We start from the raw sequence: 21,248 nt of genomic DNA on the forward strand, positions 1-21,248 counted from the left end.
CCCAAGCCAAAATTATCTTTTACATTATAAACTTCATCAATAGTTCTATAATTATTGCTTTATTCAGATTTCTTTTAATTCAGATAAGAAGAGTTATAAACAAAAAGGTACTGTCTTTTGTGTTTCCCTGTGTAGTTCACCTTGGTGCTGTTTATTTCTTAATATGGATTTGAATTACTGTCTAGTGCTTTTTCATTTTAGCCCTGAAGACTCCCTTTGTTATTTCTTATAGGGCCTTTCTCCTTGTGACACATTGTCTCAGTGTTTACTTGAAGTGTCTGATCCTCTGTTTTCAAAGGACAGTGTTGTTGGATGTGGGACTCTTCATTGGATCTTTCCTTCACTGGGAACCTATCATCCCACCGCCTTCTGACTGCTCTGATTTGTGAGAAGTCAGCTGTTCGTCTTATTGGGGATTTTGTATGTAGCGAGTTTCATTTCTCTTGTTCCTTACAGTTTTAGTATTGTGTGTCTAGGTGTAGATCACTTTGTTTTTCTTACTTAATATGTGTAGATGAGTGTTTGTGTTGTGTTTGGGATATTTTCAGCCATTATTTCTACAACTGTTGTTTTTTCCATCTCCCCTCCTGAAACTTCCTTTCTGCCAATGTTGGCATATTTATTAGTTTTTCTTCATTCTTTTTCTTTCTCTTCTTCAGCTTGGATAATTGATCTTTGTTTCCTGCTTCTTCCTCAGTCTCAGTGTGCCGTTAAGACAGTCCTGTGAATTTTTCTGTTCTAGTTCTTTTTAAAAAATAATTTCAGTCTCTTTAGTAATCATGATTCAGTCCGACATAGAAATCACCCCTATTCTTTACTTTACTTTAGTTCTTCAAATGTATTTACGGTGAAGTCTTCGTCCTGGAAGTCCAGAGCTCAGGCACCTCAAAGATAGATTTTGTTTACTGTCTGCCTCTCCCTACTGCCCCACATAGGGACCATACTGTCCTGTCACTTTATGTGTCTAATCATTTTTTTTCTGAAAAACAATTGTTTAAAATAGTATAAAACATGGGTACTTTGAAAATTAGGCACTCACCTTCCTAGGACTTGTTGTTGCTCTTTGTTTTGTGACATTCTGGGACAAATTGTGTAAAATCTATTTTTTATCCTGTGTAACTGCTGAAGTCTGCTTGGTTAGCTTAGTGGCCCACTGAAAAGGGACAGAGTCCCTTGCGTATCTTGAGCCAGTAGGTCACCCAGCCTTACCTGAGTGCGTGTGCGTTGTGGCACCTTTAGTGTGCTGCCTTAGCCTTCATTTCCTGCTTGTTCAAGACATGGCATTCAGCCAGTGGCAAGACACAGGCTTCCCCAGGTCTCTCCTGGGTATATGTGTGACTTCTAGATTCTTAGGAATATGCTGAACTTTTCTCCACTGTCTGTGGACATCTTGTTCCCCAAATTCTCCTGTTAATTTTTTTTACCTGTGTCTTGTTTGCTCCATTTGTTGCCGTCGCTGCCTGAAGCTGTGACACTGAATGGTTGTCTCTGGCCTTCTTAACAGATGCCCTGGGGATGCTCTCTAATGAGCCCTGAGTCATCAGATAATGGCAAGCCCTGGAGGGCAGCCCTTCTGGAGAGCTGGTGGACAGGTTAGACAGTGACAGGTCTGTGGAGTGCTAGCAAGCTGTTTTGCCACCACGCGTGGCCACTGGGCTGTGGTGTTCAGGAGGTGTTTGCAAGGCTGTTGGAAAGTTCTCAGGGAGACTGAAGCAAATTAAAATGCCACAAAGCTCACTCTGCTTACTAAGAGTCAGCTGTTTTTCTTGAGTAAACATTCCTTGGATTCTTGTAAGCCTTGAATTTCCACAGTTTTGAAAAAAGTTGACCTTGACCATTCTTGCCAGTGTTCTTGTTACTCTATGGAGGACCGATCTGTGGAAGTCCTTCCTCTGCCATCCTGGAAGTGCCTTCTGCTTTGCTTGCGTCTGTGTGGCTGCTTCATGCACAGCATTTTAGCATGTCCGTCTAGTCGTCAGCTGCTCTGAAGTCCTATGATTCTGCTTGTTTCTGTTTTCTTCTCTTACTTCCTACATCTAGGTAAGCTGCTTAGTTAATATTTCCTCAGTGTGTGCTGTTCTCTTCCATTGTCATGGTGTTTTCTTTGCTCAAAACACTGCCCCTGCCACGGAAGTACTGCTGACTCTCTTAGAGTCATTCTGATCCCGTGGCGGTGCCCCTTCCTGGAGATCCCATGTGTCTGTGCATTCCTTTCGTATGACCTTACTGTTCCTTCGTGGCATGTGTGGATGGCTCGTTTCTCCCCCTGCCTGTTCTTTGAAGTCAGATGATGACTCATACTTGTCTACATGCTCAGTGAGTTTGAAATGTGGAGGACAGTTGCAACTTCAGGTGTTGTTATCGGGGATTTCAGGGTTCATTATGGAACTGAAGAAAGTTTCTACCCTAGAAAAGTTAAATGATAGTATATGATCATATGCTAAACCATACCATCCTCAGTAAGGTGCAAGAAGATAAAATAATAAGGGAGTTAGATTTTGCCCATAGAAATTATTATAGTTGTGATTCCTTTTTAAAAAAATTTTAAATTTAATTAATTATACATGACTATAGAATGCACTTTGATACATCATATATAGTGAAGTATAATTTCTCATTCTTCTGGTTATACATGATATAGAATCTCCCTGGTTGTATAGTTATATTCGTACATAGGGTAATAATGTCTGATTCGTTCTACTATCCTTCCTGTCTCCACACCCGTCCTCTCCATTCAATCCCCTCTATTCTTCCCTAAGCCATCCCCCATATAGTAGTGGTTTCTGATGAAAGACTTGTCCGCTTTTTATAGAAAAGATCATAGAATTTAAGCTATGAGTCATTTTGTCAGAGGTATAATTTCACACAGCAGAAGTGGGAACCTGTTTACCTGGGAGAGTGACTGGGCAGAGTGAAGCTGCACTGATAAAAAACACTTGCCATATTAACTGCTGCCCTCCATGTAGACATTTATCTCTTAAGACCAGATCTTACCCTCATTCTTGACCTCCTCTAGATGAAATGGTCAGGGACTAACAGAAAGTGTGCAGATGTGCATGCTGCTTGTTTATGGAAGTAAATAATTCTAACCAGGTGGTCACAGAAGGATAATTGTAGAGAAAATACTGTTCAAAAGCTGATAGACATTTTTAACCCATATGCTAATACCTGGTGGTCTCAAATTTACTTCATTTGTACCCTGAGTGTTAACTTACCTGGCTTTTGTTCATCCCAAGCGTGATCTGAGAATCATCATTGTGTGGAGTCAGACCTGGGCTCCAGCATGGCCAAATTTCCTCGGTATCAATACATGAAGCAAATCATTTATCCCCTTTGAGCCTCAGATTCCTCACAAATAAAGTTGTTTTAGGACAGAAGAGCTCTTTTACCTTATGTTTTTTGCATCAAACCTAAGTCATTGTAAAAAAGTAAGATTCTGATTCATTTATAATTGGACGTCTGAATTGATAGAGGCAGATAAAATAGACTGAGGGAGTGGATTACAGGAGTCAAAGGGAAAAATAAGAGTTGATCTTTGTATTTCTGGTCTTTCTAAATATAGTCAAACCATATTAAAATAACACTGAAATCAAAAGGCAGTGTTCTAATCCCGGGAAAGTGTTAGCTACCTGGGGTTTTAGTGAGGTACTGTGGTCATTCAGTGCATATTTGCTGAGCACGCAATATGCGTGTAGCATGTAGTGTTATGACTTATGGAGAAGTCTGAAAAGGGTAAGATGTAGTAAGTACCTTCCAGGAACTCAACTAATTACACTCATAGAATCTGGTTACAGTCATAATTAACATACTGGCAATCAAGAGTCCATTAGTAGCCGGTATGGTGCATGGCTGTAATCCCAGCAGTTTAGGAGGCTGAGACAGGAGGATCCTGAGTTCAAAGCCAGCCTCAGCAAAAATGAGGTGCTAAGCAACTCAGTGAGACCCGTCTCTAAATAAAATACAAAATAACACTGGGGATGTGGCTTAGTGGCCGAGTGCCCCTGAATTCAATCCCCGGTACCCACCTCCCCCCAAAAAAGAAGAGTTCATTAGTTCATTCAGAGGTTCCCACTTTTAATCCAGAGGCCACAGTTTACTCAAAAAACAGGCAAATTAACCATAAAATGTAAGAAGTAGCGTGAAGCTGGGCATGGTGGTGCACACCTGTAATCCCAGTGACTCGGGAGACTGAGGCAGGAGAATTGCAAGTTCAAGGCTATGTCTTAAAATAAAAAGGGCTGGGGATATAGCTCTGTGGTAATGTACCCCTGGGTTCAGTACCAAAAAAAAAAAGTGAACTAAATGGATTGAAGAGGGATTGATGGAGGGGATTTGGGGGGAGTGAATGGAGCGAGCTGTGCCCCATGCTTTTGTGATCATGTCAGGGTATACCCTGGTGTTGTATAGAACTAAAAAGAAAAAAGATTCCTGTGTCACAGAGGTGGCGAAGGTGACTGAGTGTGGAGAGGCGGGCAGGTCAGGGAGGCTTCCGGTTGATGAGGGAGCATTGGGTGAGAGTGGGGAGGAAGGGACTGGATCGAGAAGGGTCTTATGAGTGAGGATTTTTTTTTCCTGAGAAAAGTAGAAAGCCATTGAAAGCTTTTGAGCAGAGAGATGGCCCAAGTTTATTTGCATTTTATATCACTTCTGAAACAGGATGGCCATTGAGAGAAGTCAGGGAGATGTTGGAAGCTCTTCCTGTGAGAAAGCATGAAGATGAGGCTTAAAGTGAGGCCAGCAGGGGGAAGAGGGAGCAGGTAGACTGAGGAGGGTGAAGGAGGAGGAGAGTGGCACTCAGCTGGGCCAGGGGTGGGAGAAGCTGCACACAGATTCAGGGTTTAGCTTGGGAGGCCAAGAGGAAGTGGTCCCTTGCCCATGGAGGAAGGGGAAGAGTAGGAGAGACTCGCTAGGAGGACAGCTGCGCCATGGATTTGCTGAATTTGACCTGCCCTGGAACGTGCAGGTGGAGTTGCTCCTTTGCAGTCTTGGTTGCTGAGGGATTTGGGAGTGGTTGGAATAGAAGGATGTTGGCTGGATAAAGCAGGGCAGCAGGCATGTGGGGAGGGAGTGTGCTATCTTAAATAATCTTTTGTCTGTTTTGTGGTGTTTGCTTTTGAAGCATCCTAAATTTGTATACATAGTGGCATGTTTTCTGTATTTTGTGTTTTGTTTCACTGATTACTGTTAGCATCACCACAGTTAAAATATTTTTGTATAAACCTTATTAGCTATTGAATTCTTTTTTTCCAAAGACTTAGAAAAAGCATTTCTGCCCCCCTGCTATGAAGTTTATGATTATTTTGTTGATTCAAAAACAAATTATAGGGGCTGGGGTTGTGGCTCTGGTACAGCGCTTGCCTGGTATGTGTGAGGCACTGGGTTCGATTCTTAGCACCACATATAAATAAATAAATGAAATAAAACTCCATCGACAACAAAACAAAACACACATTCTGTTAGGATAATGATTGGAATTGCAAAACAGTTTCATTGCTTCCGGATCACTCTGCTCTGCTTACTTGTAGTTCCTTGTTTCATTTTCAGTGTTTATTTGTTGAACATTTGCTTTATTTCAGATGACTTTGTAGGTATTTCAAGATTTAGGAAAGAGATTTTGCTGGTTATTCATCTGTAATTTCCTTGCTTTTATCTTATCCAGAGCACTGAGTCCACGGCATAGTAGACGAGGAAGGGGTTTTAATTTGCTTTAAAGGAGCTTGGAGTCAGTGGAGTAAAGGAACCTCAGTACAGTGAACAAGTGTGCTCACCAAGAGGTTGTTACCAAGTGGCTGGAGGTCACAGAAGAGGGAGCAACTGAAGGGGCCGCGGGTGGGAGGAGCAGCAGGAAGGGGAGCCCTGGGGAGGTGGGCGCCAAGGCCGAGGCCGGGGCCTGGTGTGGGGCCTGGTGTGGGCGCCGTGGTCCTGAAGCGGGCAGGCCCCCATGCGGAACTGGGAGGCGGCGCCTTTTCACAAGGCCTTCCGGGGCGACCGCTGCAGTCCTGCGGGACGAGGCTTGCAGGCGTCCTCTTCCTTCTGTAGCCTCTCCGCAGGCTGCCTTGGTCACCTGGTGATTTCTGTCCTGACTGCTTGTGGAGGGCCTGAAGTCTTCTTACCGATCTGCCAGAGAGGACCACGGTTGTCAGATTTTGTCACTGTGGCAAGTACCTGGGGAGAGCAGCTTAAGGGAGGAAAGCCGTGGTCAGCTGGCTTTGTGACAGAAACATCATGGCCAAAGGGTGCGGCAGAGGGAAGTGGGGAAGCAGAGGGCGACCAGAAACCCCTTCAGAGCACTGCCCAGTGGCTACTTGCCCGGCCACGCCCCACCTCGTGCAGTCCCCGTCCCTCCGCTGTCCATGGACTCATCCACCGGTGAGGACAGAGCGCTCCTCATCAGCCACCTCCCGAAGGCCCCGTTCTGCACACGTGCCCTGGGGACCAAGCCCTCACACAGGAGACCTGGGGACAGTCCAGATCCGGCTACTCCGTGACCAAGAAAAACCCGCACCCAGCCAGCACTCTGGCTTACTCTAGTGTGGTAGGCTGCTTTTACCTTAATTCAGTGCCGCCTTTGTTTCCTTTTCTGGTTGCTTTTAATTCTAAAAGGAAGTTTGTAGAGACATGGCATAAACTTGAGTTACTGAATGAGATGATAATTTGAGCAAATTACCTTTTTTCATGTTCTTTGTCACGGGCAGTTTAAAACAAACTGAGCCTGAGGAATCTACAAGAGGAATAGAATAGCCAACAATGATCTTATTTACAGGCTTGGGAAGGTTAGAACTTAGTAACTTAAACGTCTCATTTTGTTGTATTTTAACTTTTGATTATGAAAAATTTCAGATGTATTAAAAAATAGATGGTGCTCTTGAGCCCTTCAGTATTTGCCATTCAGCTTCAACAGTTGACTCAGAGTCTCTTTTCACACTCCTGCCCCCTGTCAATTTTTTTTTTTATAATTTAGGCAAAATATTTTTTCAATAAAAATGTAGAAATATTTTGATTTACGTATCACAGTGAATCAGTATGAAGTCAAAATTCACAATTACACCTTCCTAAAACTTCCAAACATCTTCCTCAGAATAACTGGTTTCTGTACAAGATTTAGATGTCCAACAGTATGTAGTTTTTCCTCAGTGTGCTACAGAGTTTAGAGTTTCTGCTTGAATAATCCCCAAGTCAAGCGCAGAATCTGTCTCTTCATCAATTTCTCCAATGACTGCAACATTGTCACCTCTCACAACGTACAGCCCCAGTACCACTTGCTGTATTCCCTGTGAAGAGCTTGCATACTAGTTCATGACTTTCATCTAAAATCACACTAATAGTCTGGTCAAAACCTTTCAGTATTCTCCCATCAGAAGTGGTAACAGCAATGGTTCAGTTGATGTAGTTCTCTAAGGCGGACGTCATGCTACTGGGCCCGGAGATTTCAGGCAAACAAGCGGTGCAGGTGACAAATAAAGCTAAAAGGGCCCCCCCTCTGGTAATTTTGAAGCAATCTCAGATATCATTTCATTTGAATGAACTTCTAAAACTGTTACTTTTGAGTTCATCCTGCACCCTTTATTTGTTTCCTAGACATTAGGTCCAGCTCCGTAGTATTCTGCCAGCATTTTCCTTGCCATGAAGTTTATGGAAGGCTCCTCTTTCTCTAGGAAGGTGAGTCCTGGATGGCTGTCAGAGATTGTCAGGGTGCAGAGTGTGTTCTTGCTGTTTGCCACTTTTCACCAGTGGGTCCAGTGCCAGCCCCAGAGTGCAGCCAGGAAAGGTGCCTTCATGTTGTTGCTGTGATCCTGAGTAGATATGTGGATGGAACTTGCAATAATGAGTTCATTTGTCTCAGGTTTGAAGTGTCTGCTGAATGTCAAAAGTCACTCCACATTAACCTGTGGATACTCACTCTCTGGCAGGTTCAGTTGTGATGCAGTTATTTTTACTTTTACTTGCAAGCTAGAAGTAGATGGACAAACCAGTGGCAGACTGAACTTTACACAAATCCAAAGTAGCTCCTGCTGTTTGTCACATTGGTTGGCGTCATGAATGGGCTCATGATTGCAGTAGGAAGTAGCTAATCATCAACCAGGAAAGAATGGCTGTGGCCACTGCATTCTGCAGTGTGTGCTTTACGGGGACCTTTCCCCAGCATCTTTCTGGACCCGGAATAGGCAGCCTTCCCGACCTTACCAGCAGAGTGTGGTGAGTGTGCTCACAAGTGCATGTGCCTGGGCCTGGGTGTGCAGGGGTATAGGGTCTTGCTGACCGCTAACCTGTGTACCCTGTGTTTGTTTTTTTTTTTTTTTTTTTTTTGGTAGCATTACTGGTGATTGATCTCAAGGGTGCTCTGAGCTACATCACCAGCCTTTTTTTTTTTTTTTTCTGGTACTGGGGATTGAACTCAGGGCCTTGTGCTTTCGAGGCAAACACTCTACCAGCTGAGCTATCTCCCCAGCCCTCAGCCTTTTTATTTTATTTTTCACTTTCTATTTTAGGATAGGATCTTGCAAAGTTGCCCAGTATGGCTCAAATTTGTGATCTTCCTGTCTCAGCTTCCTCTGTAGCTAGAATTACCAGTTTGCAACACCACACCTGGTCCAATATCTGCTTTATAAAAGTTGCAAAGATGGGGACCTGGGACTCTACCACTCAGTGGCGGTGTTCTTGCTTATCATTTGTGAGACCCTGCGTTCAAACCCCAGTACTACAATGAATGAATGAATGAATGAATGAATAGAAAAAGAAAAAAACATTTGCAGAGATTTAAGTAGAAATATAACGTCTGCCCTCCCTTCTCTAAAGCATTATTTTTGGGCGTCTGTTACATGTGGCCTTCTGGGAAAGAGCAATCCTATTAATAGTGATTTCTCAGATATGTTTATTATGATTTCAAATGCTTTTTCTTTTCCCTAAAGATAAAAATGAAACCAAACATTCTAATGTTCCTTTCTAACTCAGCCTGAGCTCTGTAAATATCCTCAAAGGGAAATTATTGATACTACTTGTCTGAAAGTACAGTGAGGTGGTATTTAAGGTAGTGGGAAGAGGCACGTGTGTGTGTGTGTGTGTGTGTGTGTGAGAGAGAGAGAGAGAGAGAGAGAGAGAGAGAGGGGGAGGGAGAGGGAGACGAGAGAGAGACACACAGTGGTTGAATGTGTGAGGGTCAGGCTAAGTTTTGCTGGATTTTCTTCTTAAATCAAAGGACTTCTTAAATCATGGAGGTGGTTTGCACACCGGTAATCCCAGTGACTCTAGAAGCAGGAGGATTACAAGTTGTAGGCCAGCCTCAGCAACTTAGATCCTATCTCAAAATAAAAATTGAAAAGGGACTGGAGATGTGGCTCAGTGCTTACCTAGCACTTGTGAGGACCTGGGTTCAACCCCTAGTACTGCTCAAAGGAAACAAAAAGGCTACTTTTGGGCTGGGGAGATAGCCCAGTTGGTAGAGTGCTTGCCTTGCAAGCACAAGGCCCTGGGTTCAATCCCCAGCACCGCAAAAAAAAAAAAAAAAAAAAAAAAAAAGGGCTACTTTTTAAGAGTTTGAGAAGAGTCAGTAATACAGTATGAGTAACTCTACAGTGTTATCTGGAGAAAAGAACTTCGCAGCACGGAGTCCGCTGTGCTCTGTGTAATGGGCAGCTGGTGTCTGCTCAGCGTGCTGTGGTAGGGTCAGGACGAAAACCAGGTTTCTGTGTTTCAGGCACATAAACCCCATTATGGCCTGGCATCCCATACGCAGGACAGAGTTACCTAAGTGATGCATTTATTGCTCAATTTAAGCTTTTGTGCATCTATTGGAGTAAGTAAAAAATATGAGATAAAATAAAAAGTGACCTGAAGACAGGGATACCAAACCTTTCCTCTCATTCTGGTCACCTGAGGGACATGACAGGCCCAAATGAAGAGTCAGTGTTGTCAGTAAAAGTGGCTTTCAGGACCCTGAACAGTGACCTGGACGACTATTGTCATCATACCCACAGTCAGAAGTGTAAGGAAATCCCACGGAACCATGCAGGACACGGGAAATCACATAAGGGAGTTTATTAAGCAAACAGAGTGTCTCCCTGCAGGGTAAGAGAGAAAATGAGAGGAAAAGAGAAAGGAAAGAGGAAGGGTGTGCGCTAGAGAGTGTGAAAGCCAGGAGGATAGAGAAAAGTGAGGAGGACAGACAGAAGAATGGGGAAAGATGGCGGGGGAGCTATGGTAAACAGTTGAATTCCGGGGGGCTAACAGGGGACCAGTATTGGAGAAGGATACTTGCAAGCTGACTGATGAACCAATAACTAGCTAGGATATTCACAGATTGACAAGTGGTTGGGAGGCAGGGAAAATGACTGCACCTGATGGGCGGGGGAGCAGCTTTATACATTACAAGAAGTATCATCTATAGCGAGCTAGTGGGAAGCTAGTGACCCGTTGCCCAGCCCTGTGATTAGTGATTTGTAAATCAATCGAGAACACGTGATGCCAGACGGTTTACTTGGTGTGTCTTTGGCCATAGCTCCCCCTTGTTTTTGTTCATTCCTCCTCCTTGAGGGATTTAGGGTCTAGGAGAGGCTGTTTGGGAGGCCATCTCAGATCCCATGGTTTTAGCTGGTCTAGTCCTAAGGGCGGTTAGTCTTTGAACCCTCTATCCTGCAGAATCAGGTCATCCCGGCAAGTTGAGTGAGGCTATATGGCAATGACATTGGTTAGTGGATTCCCCCTTTCTTTCCTTTTGCTTCTCCTTTGCAGGGGGTGCTGATGGGCAAAGGTCCCTTTATCCTCTATGATTTCTTCCAGCTGATTTGGGTGTCATTAAGGGGCCTGGCAGAGCAGTGAAATGTCCCCCACGCTGACCTCAAATAGATCTAGTTGCTGCAGACCTGAACAGAGGTCCCTATTCAGAGCTGTGAACTCTCTCTTCACTGTGGAGGTACCTAATGTCGAAAGGCTTCTGTTTTCTTTTTTTCTGTTACCCAGGTTTGCCTTGCCTGTTTATAACCCGGAGTGACCACTACTTGTGACTCTGTGGCTTTAATTTTTCACCTACAGTTGAAGCTAGGCAGTTGAGAATGCACGGCCAAAAGAGTAGGAGAGCTGTCTAGGGGCCCCAAAGACAGAAACATCCTGAGCAGGAATGGCTGAACTCTGGTCCTGGAGCCAGGCTGTCTTTTTAAAAGCCTGCGTTTTTTTCCCCCAATATCATTGGAGTTTACATAAAACAATAAGATGTGTTGGATGTCCATCATGGTCTGGGCAGTCAAATCAGATTTAAGTATTACCTTGAAAGGAAGTCAGGTACTTAAACCTAAAAGTAAAAGAACCATCGTAAACTGTGGGAACACAAAAGGAAGTCAAAGCCAGAAAGTATCCAATTTGATAAATCATGTAGGGGCTCCTCTCTCTAAATAGTTCCACAGGCATGGGCCTCTGGAACAAAACCATATTTGGAATCAGTGAACATAGTCATTTTCTTGTCTTTATGCCTGAACGGAGGTCCCTATTCAGAGCTGTGAACTCTCTCTTCACTGTGGAGGTACCTAATGTCGAAAGGCTTCTGTTTTCTTTTTTTCTGTTACCCAGGTTTGCCTTGTCTTTGGTCCATGAAACTGTGTCCATGTGTGTGCATCTTGAGATCTGAAATTTTCCGTAGCAGGTCTGTTAGTTAGATCAGGCTCCGATTGACAATTCTGGCAGAGCCTTTGTGATGGTTATTATCAGGCTCCTTTTATAACCTCCTGGCTTTATTTACCTTTTGGTGGTGTTGACACAAGTGACTCCCCTTGATTCTGATCTTTTATATTCCCTCTTGTCTTTCTGAAGTTTTCCCTGAAGACATTGCTAACCAGCTATCCTGTTGGTGCCTTGTTGCTGGAATGCAAGTGTCCCACGTGTTGGTCTGATCTGGTCCCATGTTAGAGGACAGTGATTGACAGTTGGGAGTCAGTGTCATAACCCTTTTAGCTACATTTGAGCAGCAGGGTTGAGAAGGAGTGGCTCATAGGCCAAGCTTGCCTGGATTCCACTGTTAAGTTTAAATTTATTTATTCTTTTTTTTTTTTTTTTTTTTGGGTGCTGGGGATCGAACCCAGGGCCTTGTGCTTACAAGGCAAGCACTCTACCGACTGAGCTATCTCCCCAGCCCCTAAATTTATTTATTCTTGTAGTCGATGACTACCATTCCAAAACACTGGGCGAGATCATTTTGTTAGAAGTAGTACTTCTCCACAATTTTTAAGAGATAATGTTGCTTAAAACTTTGAAGGAAAACACAAAACAGAACTGATAAGAACAAAACAAATTCAGTTGGTGTAGTAGGTTTGAACCAAGAAGCATATTTTTTCAGTCATAGCAATTTTTACCAAAGAGAATCAAAGGAAAACCAATTTGTATAGTAAATTAAATTTATATCAGAAAGCTGTATTTAAGAGTACTTGTCCCAAATTAAATTGAGGTGTACTTCCTAAGGAATAAAAAAAAAAAGTACTTGTTAGAGGCTGTTCCATGAATCTGGTAAATGCTTTGGAGAAGAATCAAAACTGAGTAATACAGGCTTGAAAGAATTTATGGCCATAATTTTGATGGGCGCTTAGCAATTGACAAGACAATTCAGTTATTTCATGCACAGCATTTTAAGATTACAATCATAACTAATGGCAGGGCTATCAGACTTCTATAGATTATATGATTATCTTTGGAATATCAACATAAATTAATACCATATATCACATATTGTAAAATAATAGTCATGAATTCAGGGTTGTAAACCATACTTAGCCACATTTAAAGTGACAGTTCAGAAGATTTAAAAACAGGTGTTTAAGTAAACCTTAATTCTTTTCAGTTTTCAGTTTTACTAGTAATCAGAAACCTAATAGAAAAAACCCAGTTCTTGTAAAATTTTACTAAGAACCACTCAGTCTTTTTTTTTTTTAAGAAATCTTCATTTTATTTATTTATTTTTATGTGGTGCTGAGAATCAAACCCAGTGCCAGACACATACTAGGCAAGTCCTCTACCACTGAGCTACAACCCCAACCCCCGCTCAGTGCCTTAAGAAAACTCTATTGCTTTAAACATAGGGAATTTTATTAGAGCTTTGTGGTTGTTAACGGGCAGTTGGGTTCACACTGACAAAGTCATGCTTGGAATTGGTTTCCATTCTGGGTCCCCCTTCTCCCTCTCGTCTTCCCTCCCCTCCCATTGTCTTCCCTCCACTCTGCTGGACTTCCTTTTGCTCATCTATTTATTTATATTTGACTGGTTCTTTTTACTTACACACAAAGGTAAAACTCCCTGTGGTACATTTGTATATGTACATAACGTGGTTTTTAAAGAATTCGTTCTGCATTGTCTTCTCTTCCCCGCCCCCCACTCTGCCTCTCATCTCCTTCTGCATTACTGATCTTCCCTTTATGATACCGTGTTCTTCCCTCCTTCTTTCTTTTCTTGTACTCTAGCTTCCACATATGAGAGAAAACATTCAACCTTTGAGTTTCTGAGTTGGGCTGTTTTCACTCAGAATGATGTTCTCCATTTACTGGCAAATGCCATGACTTGATTCTTCTTTGAGTAAAATTCCATTGTGTATGTATACCACAATTTCTCAATTTATTCAGCTACTGATGAACACCTGGGTTGATTCCATAATTTGGCTACTGCGAATTGTGCTGTTGTAAACATTGAGGTGGCCGGATTGCTATAGTATGCGGATTTTAGTTCTCTTGGGAAAAAACCAAGGAGTGAGGTAATTAGTTCATATGGTGTTTCCATTCCTAGTTTTTTGAGGAATATCTGTACTGCTTTCCAGCATGGTTATACTAGTCTTCAGTTTCACCAATAAAGTTCAAGTATACCTTTTCCCCCACATTCTTGCCAGCACTTATTTTCTGCTTTGTTTCCTTCCTTCAATTTACATTTTGAAACAGATTCATACAAAATTTCTGAATTTAGACAAAATTACTTTTTTCCTCAATGAAATTATATACTTTATGCTTTTCTTTATAATTTTCTCCTCAAAACACAGCTTAATTTTTTTGTTATACACATCAATTAGAATGTTAGTAGCCTTACTTTTTAGTGAACACCTAGGGAAAAAATGTTAAACTTTTTTCATATACCACCTTACGAAAACACATTTATTAATAGACCCATATATCCTGTGTTCTCTGTAAAATTTAAGGTGCCAAGAGAACTTGAACTTAATGTTTAGCACTTGATGTTTAGTATTTTTTGCTTACTTATAGCTAACTCAACTCATGTTTTGTCTTTATCATATCTGTATATATCTAGAAACATTTATACCATTTATTCTTACCTATGTTAACAGTTATTTCTAGATTACTTATTAGAACTGAGACATTAGACAGGCATAGTCATTATTTTGTTTCTTTTGTCAAAGAAAACCCCCATAATCAAATTGTTCTATTTGTATCTCTTTTATTTCTTTATCTTGCCTGATAACTCTTGCTGAAATTTCAAGAACTTTCCTGAATAGGTGTGGTGAGAGTGAGCACTCATCTTGTTCTTGATTTAAAGGAAATACTTTCAGTTTTTCCCCATTCATTATGATACTGGCTATGAGTTTGTCAGATATACCTTTTGTAAAAAATGTGTTTTTAAATTGTTGATAGACCTTTATTTTATTCATTTATTTATATGTGGCGCTGAGAATTGAACCCAGTCCCTCACATATGCTGGGCAAGTGCTCTAATACTGAGCTACAGCCCCAGCCCAGATATACCTTTAATTATGTTGAGGCATGAGGCTTCTATACCTAATTTATCCAGGGTTCTTATCATGAAGGGATGTTGAATTTTATCAGAGACTTCTGCATCTGTTGAGATGATCATGTGGTTTTATCCTTGATTCTACTCATGTGCTGACTTACATTTTTGATTTGTATATGTTGAACCATGGTTGCATCCCTGGAATGAAATCAGCTTGCTCACGGCATTGGTTTTTGTTTTTAATGTGTTATTGAATTTGATTTGCAATTATTGAGGATTTTGAATCTGTGTTCATTAAGCATATTGGTCTATATTTGTGTGTGTGTTGTGTACTTACTGGGTTTTGATTATCAGGGTAATACTGGCTCCACAGAATTAAGTTTTTATGAAATAGTGTGAAGAACTTTGTATTAGTTCTTTGTCCAGTGAAATTCAGATGTGAATTTCTCTGGTTCTGGGATTTTCTTTGTTGGGAGACTTTTTATGACTGCATAAATCTCATTGCTTGTTACTGATCTTTTAGGTTTTTTTATATTTTTGTTGTTTAATTTTGGTAGATCATAAGTGTCTGGAAATTTGTCCATTTTTTTTCTAGGTATTCCAGTATATTGGTATTTAAGTTTAAAAAAATTCCCTAATGACCCTATGGATTTCAGTGATCTCTTGTAAAAAATCCCCTTTTTCATCTATAATTTAATTTATTTGGGACTTGTCTCTCATTTGGTTAGTTTGGCTGAGGGTTTTTTTGTTTTGGTGTGTGGTGCTGGGGATTGAACCCCAGGCCTTGTTCTTGGGAGGCAAGCACTCTACCAACTGAGGTCTATCCCCGGCCCCCTTGTTTATATTTTAAAAGAACTAACTCTTTGTTTCATTGAGCCTTTGCATTTGTTTTTTTAGCGTGTTTCATTAATTCAGCTCTGATCTTTTTTATTATTTTAATGCTAATTCTGAGCTGGGTTTACCCTTGTTTTTCTAACACCTTGAAATGTATTATTAGGTTATTTATTTGAGATCTCTCTCTATTTTTAGAGTAGGCACTTAAAAACTGTAAACTTCCCTTTTAGAACTGATTTTGCTGTATCTCAGGTTCAGGTATATTGTGTTTCCATTTTCATCTGATTTTAGGAATTTTAAAATTTACTCCTGTTTTCTTCAATGCCCACTGGTTATTCCAATGTGTTCAGTCTCTGTATGTTTGTATGATTTCCATTTTATCTTATTATTGATTTTTAATTTTATTCCATTATGATCTGATAAAATATAAAATGTTATTTCATTTTTTGTTGTTGTTGTTGGTTTCTTTTTTTTTTTTTTTTTGTACCAGAGATTGAACTCAGGGGCACTTGACCAGGAGCCACATTCCCAGCCCTTTTTTGTATTTTATTTAGAGACAGGGTCTCACTGAGTTGCTTGGTGCCTTGCTGAGTTGCTAAGGCTGGCTTTGATTGTCCTGTCTCAGCCTCCTGAGCTGTTGGGATTACAGGCGTGTGCCACTGCACCTGGCTTATTTGTTTCTTTTTGTGAGGACTTACTCCTGCTTGCTTTCAGATTGCATTTGCTTGGAATATCATTTTCCATCCTTTGACTCTCAGTCTTTGTGTGTCTTTGCTAGTGAGGTGAGTTTTTTTGCAGGCATCCAGTTATCTGGTCTTGTTTTTTTTTTTAATATTTTTTTATTTATACGTGATGCTGAGAATCAAACCCAGTGCCTTACACATGCCAGGCAAGTGCTTTTCCACTGAGCCACAAACCCAGCCTCAGTTTTTCGATTTAGTCAGTCTGTATCTTTTAATTAGAGCATTAAGATCATTTACATTCAGGGTTATCATTGAAAGTTATATACTGTTTCCTGTTATTTCTTTGTTTTTCTACTGTTTTTTTGAATAATCTATGTTCGTTTTGGTCTCTGTTATTCATCTTAGAGTCCTTCTGTAATGCTGGTTTCATGGTCATGAATTTTCTTTCCTTTATGCTTGTCTTGGAAAGTCTATTCTTCAATTCTGAAGGATAACTTTGCTGGATATAATAATCTAGGTTGACAGTTCTTTTGTTTCAGGATTTGAAATACATCATTCCCTGCCCGTCTGACCTTCAGAGTTTCTGCTGAGAAATCTGCTGCTCCTGTGATGGATATGCCTTTGTAAGTGACCAGGTGCTTCTCTGCTGCAGCTTATAAAATTTTTCCTTTGCTCTGTACTATGGGCAGTTTGTCGTTGTCGTGTTGTTTTTTGGTATTGGGTCCCACTAAGTTGCTGAGGCTGACTTTGAACTTGCAATCCTCTTGCCTCACTCTCCTGAGCCTCTGGGATTACAGGAATGTGCCACCTCGCCTGGCCTATAGGCAGTTTAGTAAGTCACGGAGAGATTCTTTTCTGGTGGTATGTATTTGCAGTTCTAAATGTGTCCTGTGCCTGGATGTTCATGTCTTTCCCAAACTTTGGGAAATTTTCTGCTGTTATTTTATTGCATGGGTTTTCCGAGCCGCTAGTGTGTAGCTCCACTCCTTTGTGCATTCCTGTTATGTATGTCTAGTGTTTTAATTGTGTCCCACAGATCTTGTATGTTCTTGTTCATTCTTTGTTTGATTACTGAATGTGATAATTCATCTGCTTTGTTGTTAAGCCCAGATGTTCTTTCTTCTGCTTAATATATTGGTAAAACTTTTAGCTCAGTTTTCCTGTTTGACTTAACTTTTCATTTCCAAGATTCCTGTTTATTTTCCAGAATCTCTCTTTCTTGAATTCCCGCATCATCTTCCTTAATTCATTCTGCTGTTTGTTTATGTCCTCTTGGAATTTACTGATTATTTTTTGAATTGCTCCATTGTAATTATGCATTATAGTGGTATTCATTATGCCGTATTCATATGTTCACATAACATGTTTTAAGCAATCTCGTTTCCTAGTACCTTACCTTTCCCTCCTTTCTTCCCTGCCCTGATCTACTTGCTCAACTCTTGATTTCCTATCATTGTTATTGCAATTTTAATTAGTGCATCATAATTATATACAGGATCCATTGTGGTATATTTGTACATAGTCATAATCATCGATCATTTAAAAAATGAACCTTTTGAATTCTTGGCATTTCTGCACCTCACTGTCTTTGCATTCATTTACTAGAAAATTAGGAACTTCTGGAGGAGTCATGTTGCCTGTGTTTTCATGTTCCTTGTGTTCTGTGTTGACCCTCATGTGTCTTTTGTATGTGAGGGTCTTCTTAGTGAGCATCTTTCTCTTGATGATGTGTCTTGGGGTGTTGGTTTGTTGTGTGGTGTGGATTCAATTCCTAATGGACTTGGTAGTGTAGTTTCCCTTTGGCTTCTTGGACTGTGGTCAGCAGGTTTTGATGCTAAGTGTGCCTTGTCAGAGTGTGAGGGCCTGCTTTCTCTACAGGTCTTGCAAGAGCAGGACCCGGCGGTTGAGCAGGAATGTTGTAGGGAGCAGAGTAAGTGGGGTGCAGTCTCCAGTTGCTCCTCCAGTCTTGTTGCACTTCTCCTTCTGAAAGGGTGTGGGAGTGACCCTAGCTGAGGTTGTGTAGGTGATGTGTCAAGAGTGATGCAGTTTCTCTCTGCTGTTGCTGAGGGGACGATGTCCAGGAGTGGGGTTTCAGGCACCCCAGCCATGCCTACTTGGGGCAGGGTCATCAGCTGGGGGCTTTTGTTTCCTCTGTGTTTTAAATAGAAGTATCCACCAAAGTCTGAATATTTGATTACGCCTCTTACCAGACAGGTTGGTGCCGCGTGCAGTCTGAGCGAGTAGTTATGTCATGGTTGGGGTGAAGTTTAGGTTCTCTCCTGTACCTCAGTGGAACAGCCTTTGCCCAACATGCTGATGTCACCAGGCTGGATCCCCAGTGCTGCTCAGAGAAGAGATGAGCAACAGTAATAGCAGCAACATAACTGCAAACCAGACACAGAATTAACAGTAAAAAACAAGTACAAGCAACATCTACAGCACCAATAACAGTAGAAGAAAAGGGGGCAAAAAGAACACAAAATAAACTAAAAAGTTAAAAATAAGAGTAAAACTAATAATCCTGAAAAGGGGGAAGGGAAAAAAGGATAAAAACAAAAGGTGCTGGTGATGAAAGGAGAAAGAATTCCAATTAAAGAATTAAAAAAGTAAATAAAATTAGATAAAAGTATGGAAGAACAATGGGTAAGTGGTGAGAAGGAGGCAAACATGTCCCCAGGCGAGGTGCTTAGACTGTGTTTCTAGATCCTCTAATGATGAGTCTGCCAGGTCTGGGGCAGTGGTGGTGGCAGCTGAGCCAGGCCTGGTTCTCAGTTCTCACCAGACAGGATGGTGCTGCATTTCCCTGCTGGGCTGGTAGAGGGAGTCTTGTCCACGCAGCGGGGAGTGGGGCTGCGAGGTGAACTCTGAGCCACCTGCAAGCCAGAGGGCATGGTCACTTCAGAGGCCCTCTGTTACCTGGGGCATAGCTCAAGTCCAAGCTGCCCCGAGCCCTGGTGAGCTTTGGTGGTCTGTGGACCAAGTGAGTCGACTCATGAAAATTTTAGAGCAGGTAAATGATAGTAGAGGAGTGGGCAGGTGAGTGTTGGTCTATCTTTCCAGTGAAGCATTAGGCAACCATTAAAGTGATTTCCAGGTGATATCTGTGAACAAGGAAATGCATTAAAATTTTTCCCAGTTTTAGTCTTTTGTGGTGTTTTTCTGACATAGTATTAGTACATTTTGTTTTTCATCCACAGTTCCTGGATTGTCACTCCCATGCATTTTTTCTTTTTGATGGTAGACTCATCCTGTATTGTGAGAATATACCACATTTTCTTTATCCATTTACCAGTTGATGAACGTTTTGACTGTTTTGATTTTGGGCTCCAAATAAGGATAGGCATACACTAGTTTTTGTGTGGACATGTTTTAGTTCTCTTGGTTGGAACTGCTTGAGTCCATGATAACTATGTTTAACCTTTTGAAGAGCTGCCAGACTGTTTTCTAAGTAGCTGTGCCATCTTTTGAGCTGATTTTTAAGCTGGTGATCATAGACGTACGTGACAGTGGGCTGTGCAGTGTGCATCCCTTTTGCGGTGTATGCAGGTTCCGAGTTCTTCACATCTTCCCCAGTATTTTTTATTATCTGTTTTTATGGTAATCTAGTGATTATCAAATGGCATCTTGTTGTGGTTTGGGTTTGCATTTTCCCAAAGACGCAATGACGCTGAGCATCTTTGCATGTGCTTACGTCTGACTATCTGCATATCTTCTTTGGAGAAATGTGTACTCAGATCCTTTGCTCAGGTTATTTCATTTTATTTTATTTTATTTATTTATTTATTTATTTATTTGCAGTGCTGGGGATTCGAACCCAGGGTCTTGTGCATGAGAGGCAAGCACTCTACCAACTGAGCTATATCCCCAGCCCGATATTTTTTAGATGTTGATAGACCTTTATTTTATTCATTTATTTTTATGTGGTGCTAAGGATTGTACCCAGTGCCTCACACATGCTAGGCAAGCAAGCGCTCTACCACTGAACCACAACCTCAGCCCCTTTTGCTCAGGTTTAATTTCGTTGTATTTTTATGTTGAGCTATAGTACTTCTGGATACAAGTCCCTTATCAGATACATGATTCACAACTATTTTCTCCTGTTTTTTGGCTTTCATTCTTTTGGTGGTGTCTTTTTTTTTTTAATATTTTTTTGTTGTTCATGGACCTTCATTTTCTTTATTTGTATGCGGTGCTGAGAATTGAACCCAGTGCCTCTCACATGCTGGCAAGTGCTCTACCCCTGAGCCACAGCCCAGCCCTGTTGGTGGTATCTTTTGATGCACAAAAGTCTTTGATTTTAATGAAGTCCAGGTTGTCTCTTTTTTCTTTGTCACTTGTACTTTTGGTGCTATATCTAAGAGACTGCTGCCTAACCCCAGGCCACAAAGATCTGCACCTGCACAAAGATCTTCTAAGAGTGTTATAGTTTCAGTTCTTACCTTTAGGGCTGTGGTTCATTTTCAGTTGATTTTTGTGAGTGTTTGAGGTAGGTTTCCACTGTCATTCTTTTGTTGTGGCTATCCAATTGTCTGCACACCATTCGTTGAAAAGAGTGTTGAAAAGGGTGTTGAAAAGGGTGTTCTCGCTCTCTGAATTGTTTTGGCACCCTTGTCAAAAATCAGCTTACCATAAATGGAAGGTTTTTTTGTCTCACAATTCTGTTCCATTCATTATATGCCTACTTTAAATGATAGTGCCACCTTGTCTTTGTGAGAGCTCTTTGTATCAAAATGGAGTCACTGGTGTCAAACTCTAGGAAACGGAGCTGGAAACCTCCTGCACTGTGCCTGTGATAGGAACTATGCAAGCAGTCCTGAAAACTGCATATTCCAGATGAGCACTTGATGGGGCACTTGCCTAACAGTGACTGTCCCCACCAATGAGCAGTTTCCACTTCTTGGAACAAACTGATGACCTTTGAATGATGAATGGATCTCTCCCCCCGTCTTCCAAAGCCTCCCCTTGGTCCCAGCCCTCTTGGATGGGCCCTCGATCTGACCTAGTGGGTGTATCCCTGATTCCCTTA

The 21,248-nt window shown here is 41.4% G+C and overlaps 1 protein-coding gene and 1 pseudogene across 5 annotated transcripts in view; one reads left to right on the plus strand and one right to left on the minus strand.

Moving 5' to 3' along the window:
* Tpst1 (tyrosylprotein sulfotransferase 1) overlaps nucleotides 1-21,248 on the plus strand; it is a 90,618-nt gene that overhangs the window by 12,382 nt on the left and 56,988 nt on the right. The window contains exon 2 of one of the 5 annotated variants that reach the window (XM_047533838.1): nucleotides 16,762-16,845. The exons of 3 other annotated variants lie outside the window; for them this stretch is intronic. The gene's annotated coding sequence lies outside the window, so the exon portion shown is untranslated. Of the gene's footprint in view, nucleotides 1-1,939; nucleotides 2,041-16,761; nucleotides 16,846-21,248 lie in introns of those variants that run through there. One more of the 5 variants, XM_047533839.1, reaches the window with a different exon arrangement.
* On the minus strand, nucleotides 7,131-7,410 carry LOC124970472 (U6 snRNA-associated Sm-like protein LSm8; annotated as a pseudogene).

This window comes from Sciurus carolinensis, chromosome 18, assembly GCF_902686445.1.
Source record: "Sciurus carolinensis chromosome 18, mSciCar1.2, whole genome shotgun sequence".
Taxonomy (NCBI): Eukaryota; Metazoa; Chordata; class Mammalia; order Rodentia; family Sciuridae; genus Sciurus; species Sciurus carolinensis.